The sequence below is a fragment of the Rutidosis leptorrhynchoides genome, chromosome 7 (assembly GCF_046630445.1).
Source record: "Rutidosis leptorrhynchoides isolate AG116_Rl617_1_P2 chromosome 7, CSIRO_AGI_Rlap_v1, whole genome shotgun sequence".
NCBI classification, from domain to species: Eukaryota; Viridiplantae; Streptophyta; class Magnoliopsida; order Asterales; family Asteraceae; genus Rutidosis; species Rutidosis leptorrhynchoides.
In genome coordinates this window covers 76,047,779-76,064,358 of record NC_092339.1, presented here as the reverse complement: position 1 = coordinate 76,064,358, position 16,580 = coordinate 76,047,779, and positions in this window count along the sequence as shown.

The following is a 16,580-nucleotide window of genomic DNA, read 5'->3' as shown; positions in this document are numbered from 1 at the left end:
GAATTGGGTAGTCAGTATATAAGACTAGGGCTGTTTTTTATTATCAGAGAGCACTAGATTCTAATACAACTACTGTTTTACTAGTATTTTTAATGGTAACCAAGTGTTTAAGATAAAAATTTTAAAAATCCGAAAGAATTTAACCCCTTCCCACACTTAAGATCTTGCAATGCCCTCATTTGCAAGAAATCAGTAACAATTTAAATTATTGAGGGTGATTAGCGTAGAAATGATTAAATTTTTACCAAATTTTCCAAACATATTGTTGTTTGTGTTGAATGATAAATGGTGCACATCATTTGTTCATTCCTTCTCGTTGTTATTTCACATATATTTTGCATCTTGTCATCAAAATTAGTTGCTTTTGTTGAACTTAATGCCAGTCTTTGAAAATACGTTATTTTACCCTGTTGTGTACATAAGATAAACTGCAAACATATATACATATTTTTGAAGTTTGGTATATTATCCCACATTCAAAAATTATTAAAATCTAATAAAAAAATTAGAAAATTATAAAAACTATTACAATATTAACATAAGTATTAAATGTATCAACATTACAAATAATAAAATAAATAAAACTAAGTAGACTAGGGATAATACTGATACCAGTAGGGGTTCCATGCATAACCGTATGTGTTATAGAATGCTTCGGCTGGGTTATACGTAGGATACGGTGGTTGGATCTCTATAGACCAGGGTGGAAATACGGGCGATGGAGTAGGAATATAGTTTCTACCTACATGTTGGCAATGAGCTATGATTTGGTTTTGATGAACTTGCCAATCTTCAAATGCTCGATGTCTAGCATTTTCATACTCTTGTGAAGCTATAAACCTTTGCATTTCTGTCATTTCATTTCCTCCTCCCACATTACCTGGCTGTTGGTTTCTCTCAACCTGTGGATGTCTACCATGGTATTGTACTGCGGTGTTATTTCGCCTCTTCAAAACCTTCGCACCATGGTATACATTTAAACCTATTGTATCGCGGGGTTCTGGTTCTTCAACTAATAACCCCCCCGACTTATATCCACACCGAGATATTCAGCAATCAAAGTAATAAATATACCACCTCCTATTACGCTATGCGGTCTCATCCCCCTAACCATAGCTGATAAATAATAACCCACACAATAAGGTATACTTACAGTGCTTTGTGGGTCTACACATATGGTAAAACAAATCCTGTTCATTTACCTTTTCCTTATTCTTACCTCTTTATGTAATCGAATTAGCTAAAAACCTATGAATTACTCTTAACTCTGCTCTATCTATATCCAAATAAGAGTAATTTCCCCCTTTAAATCGGTGATGGCTAGTCATTTGACTCCATACACCATGCGTATCAAAATTTTCATCAATTTTCCTACCATTTAATATCAACCCTCTACAATCGGCAGATGCTAACTCCTCAGGCGTATATATACGTAAGGCCTGAGCTGTGACGATCGCTCCAAATCTATATGGACGAACACGTCATTCATCGATTTCATTGCGAGGTATTTGACCTCTATATGACACGTTTTGTAAACATTGCATTCTTTTGAAAAGGCACACCATAAATGAATATTTAAATCAAAGGTTTTCGACATCTGATGATTTCTATATATAAACAATCATCGTAAATAATAGTTTACAATAATACTTCCGTTGACAATGCAGTCAAAATAAGATACATGGTGATGATTTGGTGAATGCAACGTTTCCTTGAAAAATATGTCATGTAAGACTCCATGCACATAGCTTGTCTAACATACAAGCAAACAGCGGAAGACTTTAAGGAAACCTGAGAATAAACATGCTAACAAGTGTCAACACAAAGGTTGGTGAGTTCATAGTTTTAGTGTTGCACATAATCTGTATATAAAGGTGGATCACAAGATTTCAGTTGTTTCATCCAGAAACGTTTATCAAAATATTCTACAAGATTGAGCACCCTGGTAACTAAACTTTAACGTTATAATAAGTACCCCTGTTTTAACATACATGCAACCAACATGTACAATACACGCAATCTAACGTGTACTAACTCAAATAGCATACGTCTGTTTTATAGTTCAGGCTAGGGTTTCTATACCTGGAACAGACGGGGATGTCAAGCCCTATGGATCCATATACCTCTATTCGCACCCATCGGTTCTTATAACCGACAGTTACTAGTTACCAAAGTTAAGGGATTTTCGGTTCAAACTCGGTGTAGAATTTAGTATGTACTTGTATCCATTGCGTTTAAAATAAAGTGCATGTATTCTCAGCCCAAAAATATAGATTGCAAAAGCAATTAAAAAGGGAGCAAATGAAACTCACCTTAGCAGCATATAAAGTCGTTCATCAAAATGTGACTGAAACTCGGATTACCAAATAACCGTAGATCTCAACCTAGAGAAAATATGTTGGTCAATAAATGTCTATCAAGCTAGGTCAGGTCATAGTGTATCACAATCCTAATGCTCGAGATCAACATACAAAAGTTTATCAAAAGTCATTTCAAAAAGTCAATCTGACTTAATACTATAGTTGAATGATCATGGCAATCGAAACATTTTAACATTTCACATAGTTTCCCAATTCTTGTAAAATTAGACTATAGTTTTTATAAGGCTTTAAAACATGATAAAACAGTCAATTTTGACAATTGTTCAACAAAACGAGACGTGCTATATATAAGGATTCATTTACTCGGCTGGTAATATTCAAAAATTTAATTTATCAATCTTACAAACAAGTTGTTTAAATATCAATTGCAGATTCAAGAGCAATTTCAATTAATGTCAATCATAATTCAGTTGATCATATCTTTTAATTCGTTCACCAAAATTACACGATTTCTAAATGAAAAGTTATTGATTTTTCGCCAGCTTTCCAAAAACATGCATATCATATACCTTTTATCTGTAATATATGTATTTAATTCGTGATTCATTATAAACTGTTTAACGAAGAAATTTAGCATACAAGCATACATAAACATATATACTCGAGCACTAGACATGTATACACTATTAATATATAAAAGATAAGATATGAATGCTCACGTATCAATATTGTGATTCAATATTGCAGGAAAGTACGTAGACGCAACAGAGATGATAAACACTAGGTTTGACTTGCGAACAATACCCATGAACATTACCCATAACCTCCAAAGCTATAACTCATAATTTTCCTTAGCTCTATCCCGCTCATAAAATCTGTTTTGAAAATCACCCGAGCATAACTCCGTCGTAGTATTTTATGTATACTACTAATACTTAATTTGAATATTGCACTAGAATTATTACGGAATAAAAATATATGAAATAAATATATATGTACATATATGTGTGTGTGTGTTTCTGCAATCGATCGATCAATCGATATATATAGTTAGAAAATAATATTATAATAATAAAAGGAATCAAACGTGTTTAATTATAATAATATAATAATATAATAAGGTAATAAAATAATAATATAATAATAAAAGGAATCGTACGTTTATAATTATAATAATATAATAATATAATAAAGCAATAATATAATAATATAATAATAATATAATAATATAATAAAACAGAATATAATAATATAATAATAAAATCGAATCGATTAAGATTTTAAAAGTCGTATTTTTAAAATACTTCAGGGGTATTTTATGTAACTTATAATTAATAATTTCAATCATGTCGCTTTCATGTGAATAGTAAATTTATTAATTTCGTTTCATTTACTATTCATATGAATAGTAAATGAATTAATTTCGATTCAACTATTTAAGCTACACGTTGTTGTACGTTGTGCTTTACAAATTGTACATTTTTAATTTAACTTCGTTTCTTAAAAAAAATTACAAAAATTATATCATAAAAATAAAGCGACTTAATACGTAAAATTTTTAATTTGAAAAGCATCGTTTAATAGTAAGTTTTTATCATTTCATATATAAATATTATTCGCATGATTCCGTATATATTGAAAACTCTTATGTTTATATAATACATGTTATGGCGTTCGTGAATCGTCGGACAAACAGGGTAATTGAATAGTTCAAGAATTTTGAGATTCAGTTTTATAGACATTGCTTATCGTGTCATAAACGTTAAAGATTAAGTTTAAATTTGGTCAGAAATTTTCGGGTCATCACAGTACCTACCCGTTAAAGAAATTTCGTCCCGAAATTTGAGTGAGGTCGTCATGGCTAACAATAAAAATGTTTTCATGACGAATATGAGTTGATAAATAGAGTTTTATCACCGTTGAATAATATTAATAAAACAATCCAATTGCTCAAAACGTATGAGAGAAGTTATCGTAATAGAGTGAAATGAAGAATAGAGATTCGTCTTAACTCTTGACATAGTATCGATTAATTTTCGGAATTTAAGGAATAGAAAATCTTCATAATCTAAATAAGATTTGTTTCTTTGGAAATTGCGGAAATTAGGATTTTCTTTGATTAAATGTGTAATCTGCCTCTATTGCTGTGTCCGATATTTCGCTATAAATTGACCACTTCCGTTTTATTATTTTCATCACTCCTACATCTTCTTCCTCATTTCATACTTCCAAAGATTGTGAAATGCTTCATCCAGTTCTGATTCTTGATATACTCCTAACTTTCATATCTGTCATTCTTCTTTTTCATCTACTACCAGAGGAAGTTATTTTCTTCTACCACTACCTTGGGGTTATAGTATTGTTCATTCTCCCGTGTCTTTATTTTGCTATACGCATTGATATACACGGTCTGTAATATATGTGTTGTTGTCAGGCTTTATATTTTTCCATATATTTAGGAGCTCCATGCTTTCGTTTTTCCTTCCCGACTTCAAGTCAAGCGAATAATGGTCCAGAATTCGTAGGTATGGAGTTTCGAATGATCATAATATACAAAGTAGAAAGGAAAGGTAATAGCACGATTTGATTTGTCAAATTACCAGAATATCTAGAAAAGACCGAATCATCAAGATAAATATTTTCTTGATATGTTTAGAGATTAAATAGACTGAAAAAGTTATGTAACATGGTTCATGATAAGGGTGGGATCTGTGAACCTTTATCACGTTCCATTAGAAACTCAGTATGACTTACTGTAATATAATCACGTTGATCAAGTGTCATTATATTATACTAACTCATGCTTCAATTCCCAACATTACTTCAAAACATCCATTTTTCAAATTTTCAGATTTTAGAAACTAAAATAGTTTCTTTTATGATGTAACACAGATAGCGCGAAGAGATAAATAATTTCGGATAATAATAGTTATGAAGATATCTTCAGAAATATCGAAGATATTTATAATGAAAGATATGATAATATCTTAGAATTTCTAATATCGAAGGATGATGAAGAAGATTTGTTCGTAAAGGTTTAGAGTCAGGAGCAAGATATTCATTAATGACTTTAGCAGATACTGAATCATTTGGATTCTTTGAAGGCAGGTTTAGTCTTTGTGATTTGTCCACAGCCTCCTTCATGGTTTGCTCAATCCGTTTTCCAGTTCCAACTTTTCTGAGCTTTGCCAACTTTTACTGTTAAGGTCGTTTACAATTTTAGCTGCTTCATTCAGCTTTTTCAACATTCAGAGTATTGCTTCGTATACTGGGTGCTTTTCAGAATTTCAGAATGAAAGATCATAATTCTAAGAGATAAATGTTATATGTATGCATATAACTGTCGACGTAGAAATGCTGCGAGATTCGAAATACTGATTGCTAATCCCCGGTAGTTGGTATGGCAATTATTGTTGCAAGATGTGGATGAGTACATGATAGGGTTTCAATGAGTAAAATGATTTTTCGGAAGGTCAAGGATCAATGAAGTTGTTGGTAAATTTACTGCTAATGTGGTGGGACATAAAAGGTTCCCCGGTAACAAAAACGTATATGTCAAAGTTATAATAAGGTTAATCTGAAAAGTCGAAGTTGACTGGTTGGAAGTGTGATAAAAATGGATACTTTGAAAAGGGATTGCAAGATTATTTTCGGTAATAACAATGCTAAAGGATCTTTCACAGTTTTGAAGTCAAAGTATAGCTTTGAAAGATGTAGAGATCTAAGAATGATGTCACCGGTTCAGAGTTATGACTTGGATTCTGATCCGTCAATATCAGAATATGTAATTGAATTTGTATAAAAACGATTGTATATCGTTGTGAGCTTTGTTAAAAATTTTTGAATCAAAGTTGTACATTGTAGCATATTAATTGCGAACTTAAATATTTCCCGGGTATTACCTACCCGTTAAAGATTTCACAAGTAATATTGTGTACAAAAGAATTTTCATTACAATCTTTATCAAAATATATGTATGTATATTTTCTTCAGATGTAATACAGATTTAATGAGTTAATATCATATTAAGCTCATTTGGTTTTTGGCTTGACTTAGAAGTGATTAATCTCTAAAACATTAAAGATTACATAATCTTTGCGGAGTATTTCACTAATGTAATCGATACTTCATTATTTATTCTTATTCCTCGGTGAAGGATGTTGATGCTCGTGGAATTTTTGTGAACCTTACAAGGCACATATGATGTTTTCTGGAAAGTTTCGAGTACATCGAAAATGAAAATGTAAAATCAATTATGTAATTGAATAATACACTTGGTTTATTATGAAATGAAATTTATTGAGTTGAAACAGAGATTGTAGTTAACGAGGGTTAAGTCGTTAACGAAATATGTACATTATAGCATATTAGTAATATGAATTAACCGAGTAATATTTACCCCTTTTTCAATTCATACTTAATAGCTTAGTACGAAAAGATTTATAATGGTTTTAAAATTTATATATATAAGATATACATATAAATTCTTTAGAGAAATTGAGTTAATACTTCATAACTCATTGATACAATATACTCGTTGTTGACTCGTAATGATATCCACAGTGCTTTCTTGAACTGGCGGAGCTTGTGATGTAGTAGATGCTGCTGGTGCTGACGATGCAGGCGGTACTGACGGTGCTGATGTTGCTGACGGTACTGTTGATGTTGTGATATAACAAGTCTAGCTTGTAAATCATACACCATTCCGATCAGGGTTTCTACTCTATCTGATTTATGGTTAAGGCTAGAATAGATAATCTCTAAGATTATAGATTATATAATCGCCGTAGGATATTTCTCCGATAAAGTTATGATTCCATACTTCATCGTTTGTTGTTGTTGATACTCCTTGGTATCTATGGTGCGTATGATGTTGATATCCGAGGTACAGATTGTGATGTTGAGGCGTGTGATGGGGATGTTGTTGTTGGTGGTGGTAATGGTACTGTTGGTGTTGATGATGGTGGTACTGGTTATGCTGCTGGTGCTACTGTTGGTGTTTGTAACTTTTGCACCATATTCTCCAAAGCCACTACCTGAGCACGAAGCTCGTTGACTTCTTCTATTATATCGAGATGATCGGTGGTTCGGACGATCGGATAAATAAGATTTAGAATATGGGATAGTATATAATCGTGACGAGATACTCTGGAAATGAGAGAGAAAATGGTGTTTTGAACAGGTTCGCCGGTAAGTGCTTCGGGTTCTTCGCCAAGAGGTGAATGTGGTGGATGGAAGGGATCACCTTCTTCTTGTCTCCAATGATTAAGTAGATTACAAACCCATACCCAATTCATCCAGAATAGATGATGGCTAATTGGTTGATCCATTCCGGTTACGCTGCTTTCGGAGCTCGAGTGAAAATCCATATCGGAATAGCTTTCGAAATCTAATGAACTTGAACTAGATACAGGATCCATTTTGTGTAATCAAGGAAAAGATTTTTGGAATGAAATAGATTATAGGACTAATTTGGTACTCCTCAATACATAGTTTACATATGTATTTATAATACCAGAATCCCATAAGTTACGGAGAATTTTACGGAAGATGTCAGGCAGAGTTTACTGTAATAGATATGCCAAGATATGAATTTTGTCTATACACTATTCATGCAATCAATGCAGTAAAACGTGTCTCGACTAAGAATGATAAGCAGGTAATTTCCGACAAGAAATGATAAGCAAAACTTTTAACATGCAGACACGGTCGAAGTCCAGACTTACTAATGCATCCTAACCACTATCAGTTAGACACACTCATGCAAGACCTGGTTCGCTAGGACCAACGCTCTGATACCAACTGTGACGATCGCTCCAAATCCATATGGACGAACACGTCATTCATCGATTTCATTGCGAGGTATTTGACCTCTATATGACACGTTTTGTAAACATTGCATTCTTTTGAAAAGGCACACCATAAATGAATATTTAAATCAAAGGTTTTCGACATCTGATGATTTCTACATATAAACAATCATCATAAATAATAGTTTACAATAATACTTCCGTTGACAATGCAGTCAAAATAAGATACATGGTGATGATTTGGTGAATGCAACGTTTCCTTGAAAAATATGTCATGTAAGACTCCATGCACATAGCTTGTCTAACATACAAGCAAACAGCGGAAGACTTTAAGGAAACCTGAAAATAAACATGCTAACAAGTGTCAACACAAAGGTTGGTGAGTTCATAGTTTTAGTGTTGCACATAATCTGTATATAAAGGTGGATCACAAGATTTCAGTTGTTTCATCCAGAAACATTTATCAAAATATTCTACAAGATTGAGCACCCTGGTAACTAAACTTTAACGTTATAATAAGTACCCCTGTTTTAACATACATGCAACCAACATGTACAATACACGCAATCTAACGTGTACTAACTCAAATAGCATACGTCTGTTTTATAGTTCAGGCTAGGGTTTCTATACCTGGAACAGACGGGGATGTCAAGCCCTATGGATCCATATACCTCTATTCGCGCCCATCGGTTCTTATAACCGACAGTTACTAGTTACCAAAGTTAAGGGATTTTCGGTTCAAACTCGGTGTAGAATTTAGTATGTACTTGTATCCATTGCGTTTAAAATAAAGTGCATGTATTCTCAGCCCAAAAATATAGATTGCAAAAGCAATTAAAAAGGGAGCAAATGAAACTCACCTTAGCAGCATATAAAGTCGTTCATCAAAATGTGACTGAAACTCGGATTACCAAATAACCGTAGATCTCAACCTAGAGAAAATATGTTGGTCAATAAATGTCTATCAAGCTAGGTCAGGTCATAGTGTATCACAATCCTAATGCTCGAGATCAACATACAAAAGTTTATCAAAAGTCATTTCAAAAAGTCAATCTGACTTAATACTATAGTTGAATGATCATGGCAATCGAAACATTTTAACATTTCACATAGTTTCCCAATTCTTGTAAAATTAGACTATAGTTTTTATAAGGCTTTAAAACATGATAAAACAGTCAATTTTGACAATTGTTCAACAAAACGAGACGTGCCATATATAAGGATTCATTTACTCGGCTGGTAATATTCAAAAATCTAATTTATCAATCTTACAAACAAGTTGTTTAAATATCAATTGCAAATTCAAGAGCAATTTCAATTAATGTCAATCATAATTCAGTTGATCATATCTTTTAATTCGTTCACCAAAATTACGCGATTTCTAAATGAAAAGTTATTGATTTTTCGCCAGCTTTCCAAAAACATGCATATCATATACCTTTTATCTGTAATATATGTATTTAATTCGTGATTCATTATAAACTGTTTAACGAAGAAATTTAGCATACAAGCATGCATAAACATATATACTCGAGCACTAGACATGTATACACTATTAATATATAAAAGACAAGATATGAATGCTCACGTATCAATATTGTGATTCAATATTGCAGGAAAGTACGTAGACGCAACAGAGATGATAAACACTAGGTTTGACTTGCGAACAATACCCATGAACATTACCCATAACCTCCAAAGCTATAACTCATAATTTTCCTTAGCTCTATCCCGCTCATAAAATCTGTTTTGAAAATCACCCGAGCATAACTCCATCGTAGTATTTTATGTATACTACTAATACTTAATTTGAATATTGCACTAGAATTATTACGGAATAAAAATATATGAAATAAATATATATGTACATATATGTGTGTGTGTTTCTGCAATCGATCGATCGATCGATATATATAGTTAGAAAATAATATTATAATAATAAAAGGAATCAAACGTGTTTAATTATAATAATATAATAATATAATAAGGTAATAAAATAATAATATAATAATAAAAGGAATCGTACGTTTATAATTATAATAATATAATAATATAATAAAGCAATAATATAATAATATAATAATATAATAAAGTAGAATATAATAATATAATAATAAAATCGAATCGATTAAGATTTTAAAAGTCGTATTTTTAAAATACTTCAGGGGTATTTTATGTAACTTATAATTAATAATTTCAATCATGTCGCTTTCATGAGATCTACGGTTATTTGGTAATCCGAGTTTCAGTCACATTTTGATGAACGACTTTATATGCTGCTAAGGTGAGTTTCATTTGCTCCCTTTTTAATTGCTTTTGCAATATATTTTTGGGCTGAGAATACATGCACTTTATTTTAAACGCAATGGATACAAGTACATACTAAATTCTACACTGAGTTTGAACCGAAAATCCCTTAGCTTTGGTAACTAGTAACTGCCGGTTATAAGAACTGGTGGGCGCGAGTAGTTATATATGGATCCATAGGGCTTGACATCCCCGTCTGTTCCAGGTATAGAAACCCTAGCATGAACTATAAAACAGACGTATGCTATTTGAGTTTAGTACACGTTGGTTTGCGTGTATTGTACATGTTGGTTGCATGTATGTTAAAACAGGGGTACTTATTAAAACGTTAAAGTTTAGTTACCAGGGTGCTCAATTTTGTAGAACATTTTGATAAACGTTTCTGGATGAAACAACGGAAATCTTGTGATCCACTTTTATATACAGATTATGCGCAATACTAAAACTATGAACTCACCAACCTTTGTGTTGACACTTGTTAGCATGTTTATTCTCAGGTTCCCTAGAAGCCTTCCGCTGTTTGCTTATATGATAGACAAGCTATATGCATGGAGTCTTACATGGCATATTTTTCAAGAAAACGTTGCATTCACCAAGTCATCACCATGTACCTTATTTTAACTGCATTGTCAACTGAAGTACTATTGTAAACTATTATATACGGTGATTGTCTATATGTAGAAATCATCAGATGTCGAAAACCTTTGATTTAAATATACATTTATGGTGTGCCTTTTCAAAAGAATGCAATGTTTACAAAACGTATCATATAGAGGTCAAATACCTCGCAATGAAATCAATGAATGACGTTTTCGTCCATATGGATTTGGTGCGATCGTCACATTTTCCTTGAGTAATTCCTTGATAGTATCCTTCTCAACATGATTTTAGTAAAAGATTTGATGATAAACGGTCAAAAATTGCGAATTTGGTGTGTGTTTTTCGGGTGTTTGCGCAGTTTGGAGTGGGTGGGTGTGTGCAACTGAGCTGTTCAGCTCGTTTTATTTTTTTCTGGGTTTTGGTCTCTCCGCGAGTCGCGGCATTTGACTCTTTCAAACTCCGCGAGTCGCGGTGTTTGGGTTTTTTTTTTTTTTTTTATATATAAGCCTTAACTTATAAAACAAATATAAAATAAATTTAAAATTTTGTTTTCCTTTGTTTTAGGACGAGGTCGTTTCGGATCGTTGTCCTAGTCCGTCCTTCGACAAAATTTTAAAATTTGTCTTTTTGTAGCGATTGTTTTAAAAGCTAAGATTTTTGGGTTTTTTTTAATGTTTTTGGCATACTTTAAGTCAATAAGTTTAAAAATAATGATAATAAAAGTTCTCGTCCCTCCCACGGGTAAAGCAATTTCGGTTCAAAGACCTAGTCTTCAACTTACGACGAATTTTAAAAATCATATTTTTAACTTAGCGAAATAAAGTAAAATTTTGTTTTTAAATTCACACCACTTAAATTTAAAATGCATAAAATTAAAAATTCATATTTTAAAAATTAAAAATTCACACCAAACTTAATTTAAAAATTAATATTATAAATTCACACCAAACTTAAATTATATTTTTGTTTTTATACATGCAAACTTATATTAAAAATATTAATTTTTCAAATATTTACAATTTTAAGTATATTGATTTTAAAAAGTTTACAATATTATTTTAATATTAATTTTAAAAAGAAAGTAAAAATAAAATTAAAAATCTTTTTGGCTTTTATCCCACTTTAATCAATCAAATATTATCAAAAATATGCGCCCCTCTTTTCGGTAAAGTAATTTCGGTTCCATGACCTAATTTAACTCATGACGAATTTTTGAAATATTTTGGGTTGATTGATTAAAGATATTTATACCTTAAGAATAAACGTTAAATTTCGCAGTGATGTAATAAATTTTTGTATGATATCAATAATTTCGGTCGCCAAACCTAATTTTATTCAATACCAATTTAATACTTTATAGCGAACAAATTAGCGTTTATTATCAAAAGGTTAAAAATGAAAATAAAAAAAAAATAAAAACTGTACAGACTTACCTGTGAGATAGTATTCTTAGTGATATGATCTATCCCACTCATAAGATAGTCGGTTTAATTGGTTTTCCATAGCTACAAAGGCGTAACCTCGAGCATTCAGTGTTTTTTCTTCTAAACATATGAACGGTCCGTCTCTGCATAAAGTAACAAATTCGGTGTTTGAATAGGTTTGATTATTTGAACATTTACCTCCATGTGACCATTTTCCGCATTTGTGACATCTTTCAAGGTGTCGTGCTCTTCTTTTCGCTGCGGATTTTGATTTTCCTTTACCAAATTGTAACTTATTATCTTCGCATCTGGATTCTTTTCTTACTCCGTCCAATCTTTCTCTGATTACTGATACTATTTCACTCGGAAGTGTGTCATTATTACTTTTAGTGATCAAAGCGTGTAGCATTAGACCATGGTTTAGTTCACAGGCAGTCTTCATTTCGTAAAGACCTAAAAAAAATAAAAATTCAGAATGGGGGGAGAAGACTAGTTCTTTAGGGTCTGCTAGGGAAAGACCATTCGGGTTCCATTTTCGAGAACTACACGAAAACAGAAAATCTAACTCTAACAGAAATACATATTATCCTTTAAAGACTTGATTCTCCCCACACTTAGTTAGCTGTGGTGTCGAAATTGTGATTAACTTCGTTGTCGACTTCCATCGAACTATCTATGTAGTGTTTAACTCTGTGACCATTAACCTTAAATTCAATCCCATTTGAATTTATTAATTCTATCGTTCCGTATGGGAAAACTCTTTTGACTATGAATGGTCCAGACCATCTTGATTTCAATTTTCCAGGAAATAGCTTGAATCGTGAATTGAAAAGAAGAACTCTGTCTCCTTCTTTGAATTCTTTTGAACTTCTGATTCTTTTATCATGCCATTTCTTCGTTCTTTCCTTATAGATTAACGAATTTTCGTATGCTTCATGTCTTAATTCTTCTAATTCGTTTAGTTGACTTAACCGTAGACGTCCAGCTTCATGTAAATCAAGATTACATGTCTTCAAAGCCCAAAATGCTTTGTGTTCAATTTCTACTGGAAGATGACATGCTTTTCCATTAACAAGTCTAAAAGGTGTGGTTCCAATTGGAGTTTTGTAGGCTGTTCTAAAAGCCCAGAGTGCATCCTCCAATTTAATGGACCATTCCTTCAGATTTGATCCTACGGTTTTTTCTAGAATACGTTTTAAAGCTCGGTTGGTATTTTCAACTTGTCTACTTGTTTGTGGATGATATGCAGTGGAGATTTTATGAGTTACTCCATATCTTTTGAGAACTTTCTTAAGTTGATTATTACAGAAATGAGTACCCCGATAACTTATTAAAGCTTTCGGTGTTCCAAACCTTGCAAAAAGACGTTTTAAAAAGTTGACTACAACTCGTGCATTGTTAGTTGGGAGAGCTTGTGCTTCCGCCCATTTAGATACATAATCAATGGCTACGAGAATATAGAGATTATTATGAGATTTTGAAGATGGACCCATAAAGTCAATACCCCAAATGTCAAATACTTCACATACTTGAATGACATTTTGTGGCATTTCATCACGTTGACTTATTTTTCCGGCTCTTTGACAAGCATCACAGGATTTGCAAAGAAGGTGTGCGTCTTTGTAAATTGTAGGCCAATAGAATCCAGCATCATAAACTTTTCTTGCTGTTAGTTGAGGCCCATAGTGCCCTCCTGTTGGTCCTGTGTGACAATGGTTTAAAATTTTACTAGCTTCATCTCCGAATACACATCGGCGTATTATTCCATCTGGACAACTTTTAAACAGATGTGGATCTTCCCAGAAATAGTGTTTTATATCACTGAAGAATTTCTTTCATTTTTGGTACGATAATCCATTTTCAAGGAATCCACATACTAAATAGTTTGCATAGTCTGCAAACCATGGAATTTCATTATATTCTATCTTCAATAGATATTCATCAGGAAAGTTGTCTTGTATGGCCGATTCATTTAGAACTTCTAATTCGGGATTTTCAAGACGAGAAAGATGATCAGCGGCGAGATTTTCTGCTCCTTTTTTATCTCGGATTTCAATATCAAACTCTTGTAAGAGTAAGATCCAACGGATTAATCTTGGTATGGCATCTTGTTTCGAAAATAGGTATCTAAGAGCAGAATGGTCGGTATAGACCACCGTTTTTGCTAGAACGAGATATGAACGAAATTTGTCAAAAGCAAAGACAATAGCAAGGATTTCTTTTTCAGTAGTTGTGTAATTCGTTTGTGCTCCTTGTAACGTCTTACTAGCATAATATATAGGTTGAAATCATTTTTCAATCCTTTGTCCTAAAACGGCTCCCATTGCAAAATCACTTACATCGCACATTAGTTCAAATGGTAGATTCCAATTTGGTGTTATCATGATCGGCGCATTAGTGAGTTTCTCTTTAAGAATATTAAAAGATTTGATGCATTCATCTGAAAAGATGAATGGAGCATCTTTTTCTAGGAGTTTATTCATAGGAGTGGCAATTTTAGAAAAATCTTTTATGAAACGTCGGTAAAAACCGGCATGCCCTAGAAAACTCCTAACTCCTCTAACATTGGTGGGATGTGGAAGTTTAGCAATTACATCTACTTTAGCTCTATCCACTTCAATTCCTTCTTTTGAAATTTTATGTCCAAGAACGATGCCTTCTTTAACCATGAAATGGTATTTCTCCCAATTAAGAACTAGATTTGATTGTTCGCATCTAATCAGCATTCGTTCAAGATTAACTAGACATGTTTCAAAAGTATCACCGAAGACTGAAAAGTCATCCATGAAAACTTCCATGCATTCTTCTATCATGTCGTGAAAAATCGCCATCATGCACCTTTGAAAGGTTGCAGGGGCGTTGCAAAGTCCAAAAGGCATGCGTTTGTAAGAAAAAGTACCATAAGGGCACGTGAACGTGGTTTTCTCTTGGTCCTCGGGTGTTATTGGAATTTGAAAATATCCGGAAAAACCATCAAGAAAACAATAGTAACTATTTTCGGCTAATCTTTCCAACATTTGATCAATAAAAGGTAAGGGAAAGTGATCTTTTCTGGTGGCGTCATTTAATTTTCTATAATCAATACATACACGCCATCCTGTTACAGTCCTAGTAGGAATAAGCTCATTTTTCTCATTTGTAATGACAGTCATGCCACCCTTCTTAGGCACGCATTGAACTGGGTTTACCCATGGACTATCAGAAATTGGATAAATTAAACCTGCATCTAGCAGTTTAATTATTTCTTTTTTAACAACATCTTGCATATTCGGATTTAGTCTTCGTTGGCGTTGCACATACGTTTTATGACCTTCTTCCATAAGAATTTTATGTGTGCAATACGAAGGACTTATTCCTTTAATATCATGAATCTTCCATGCAATGGCTGGTTTATGAGCTTTCAACACAGAAATGAGTTGTGATTTCTCATTTTCAGTAAGAGAAGACGATATTATTACAGGTAATTCAGATTCACCATGTAAATAAGCGTATTCCAAATGGTTTGGAAGTGGCTTTAATTCTAATGTCGGTGGTTCTTCTATCGATGATTTATATCGATATCTGTCTTCTTCTTTTAGCATTTGAATTTCTTCTGTTGTTGGTTCATATCCATTTACTATTAGTGTAGCTAACATTTCAGCTTCATCAATTTGTTCAGTTCCTTCTCCTAAAGAACATTCTCCTGTTCCTTGTAATTCTGGAAATTCTTCCAACAATTCTGCATGTGAATCTATAGTTTGAATATAATAACATGTATCATCTGCAGATTGCGGTTGTTGCATTGCTCTATCAACTAAAAAGGTAACACTCTCATCCTCTATACTTAGGGTCAGTTTCTTACCAAACACGTCTATCATTGCTTTAGCCGTGTTTAAGAATGGTCTTCCTAATATGAGAGGAACTTGAGAATCTTCTTCCATGTCCAGAACAACAAAATCTACTGGAAATACTAAAGTACCAACTTTAACTAGCATGTTCTCCATTATCCCTCTAGGATATTTTATTGATCGATCGGCTAGTTGTATGCTTATTCTTGTTGGTTTCAATTCTCCAAGGTCTAGTTTAGCGTATAGTGAATACGGCATTAAATTTATACTAGCACCTAACTCTGCCAATGC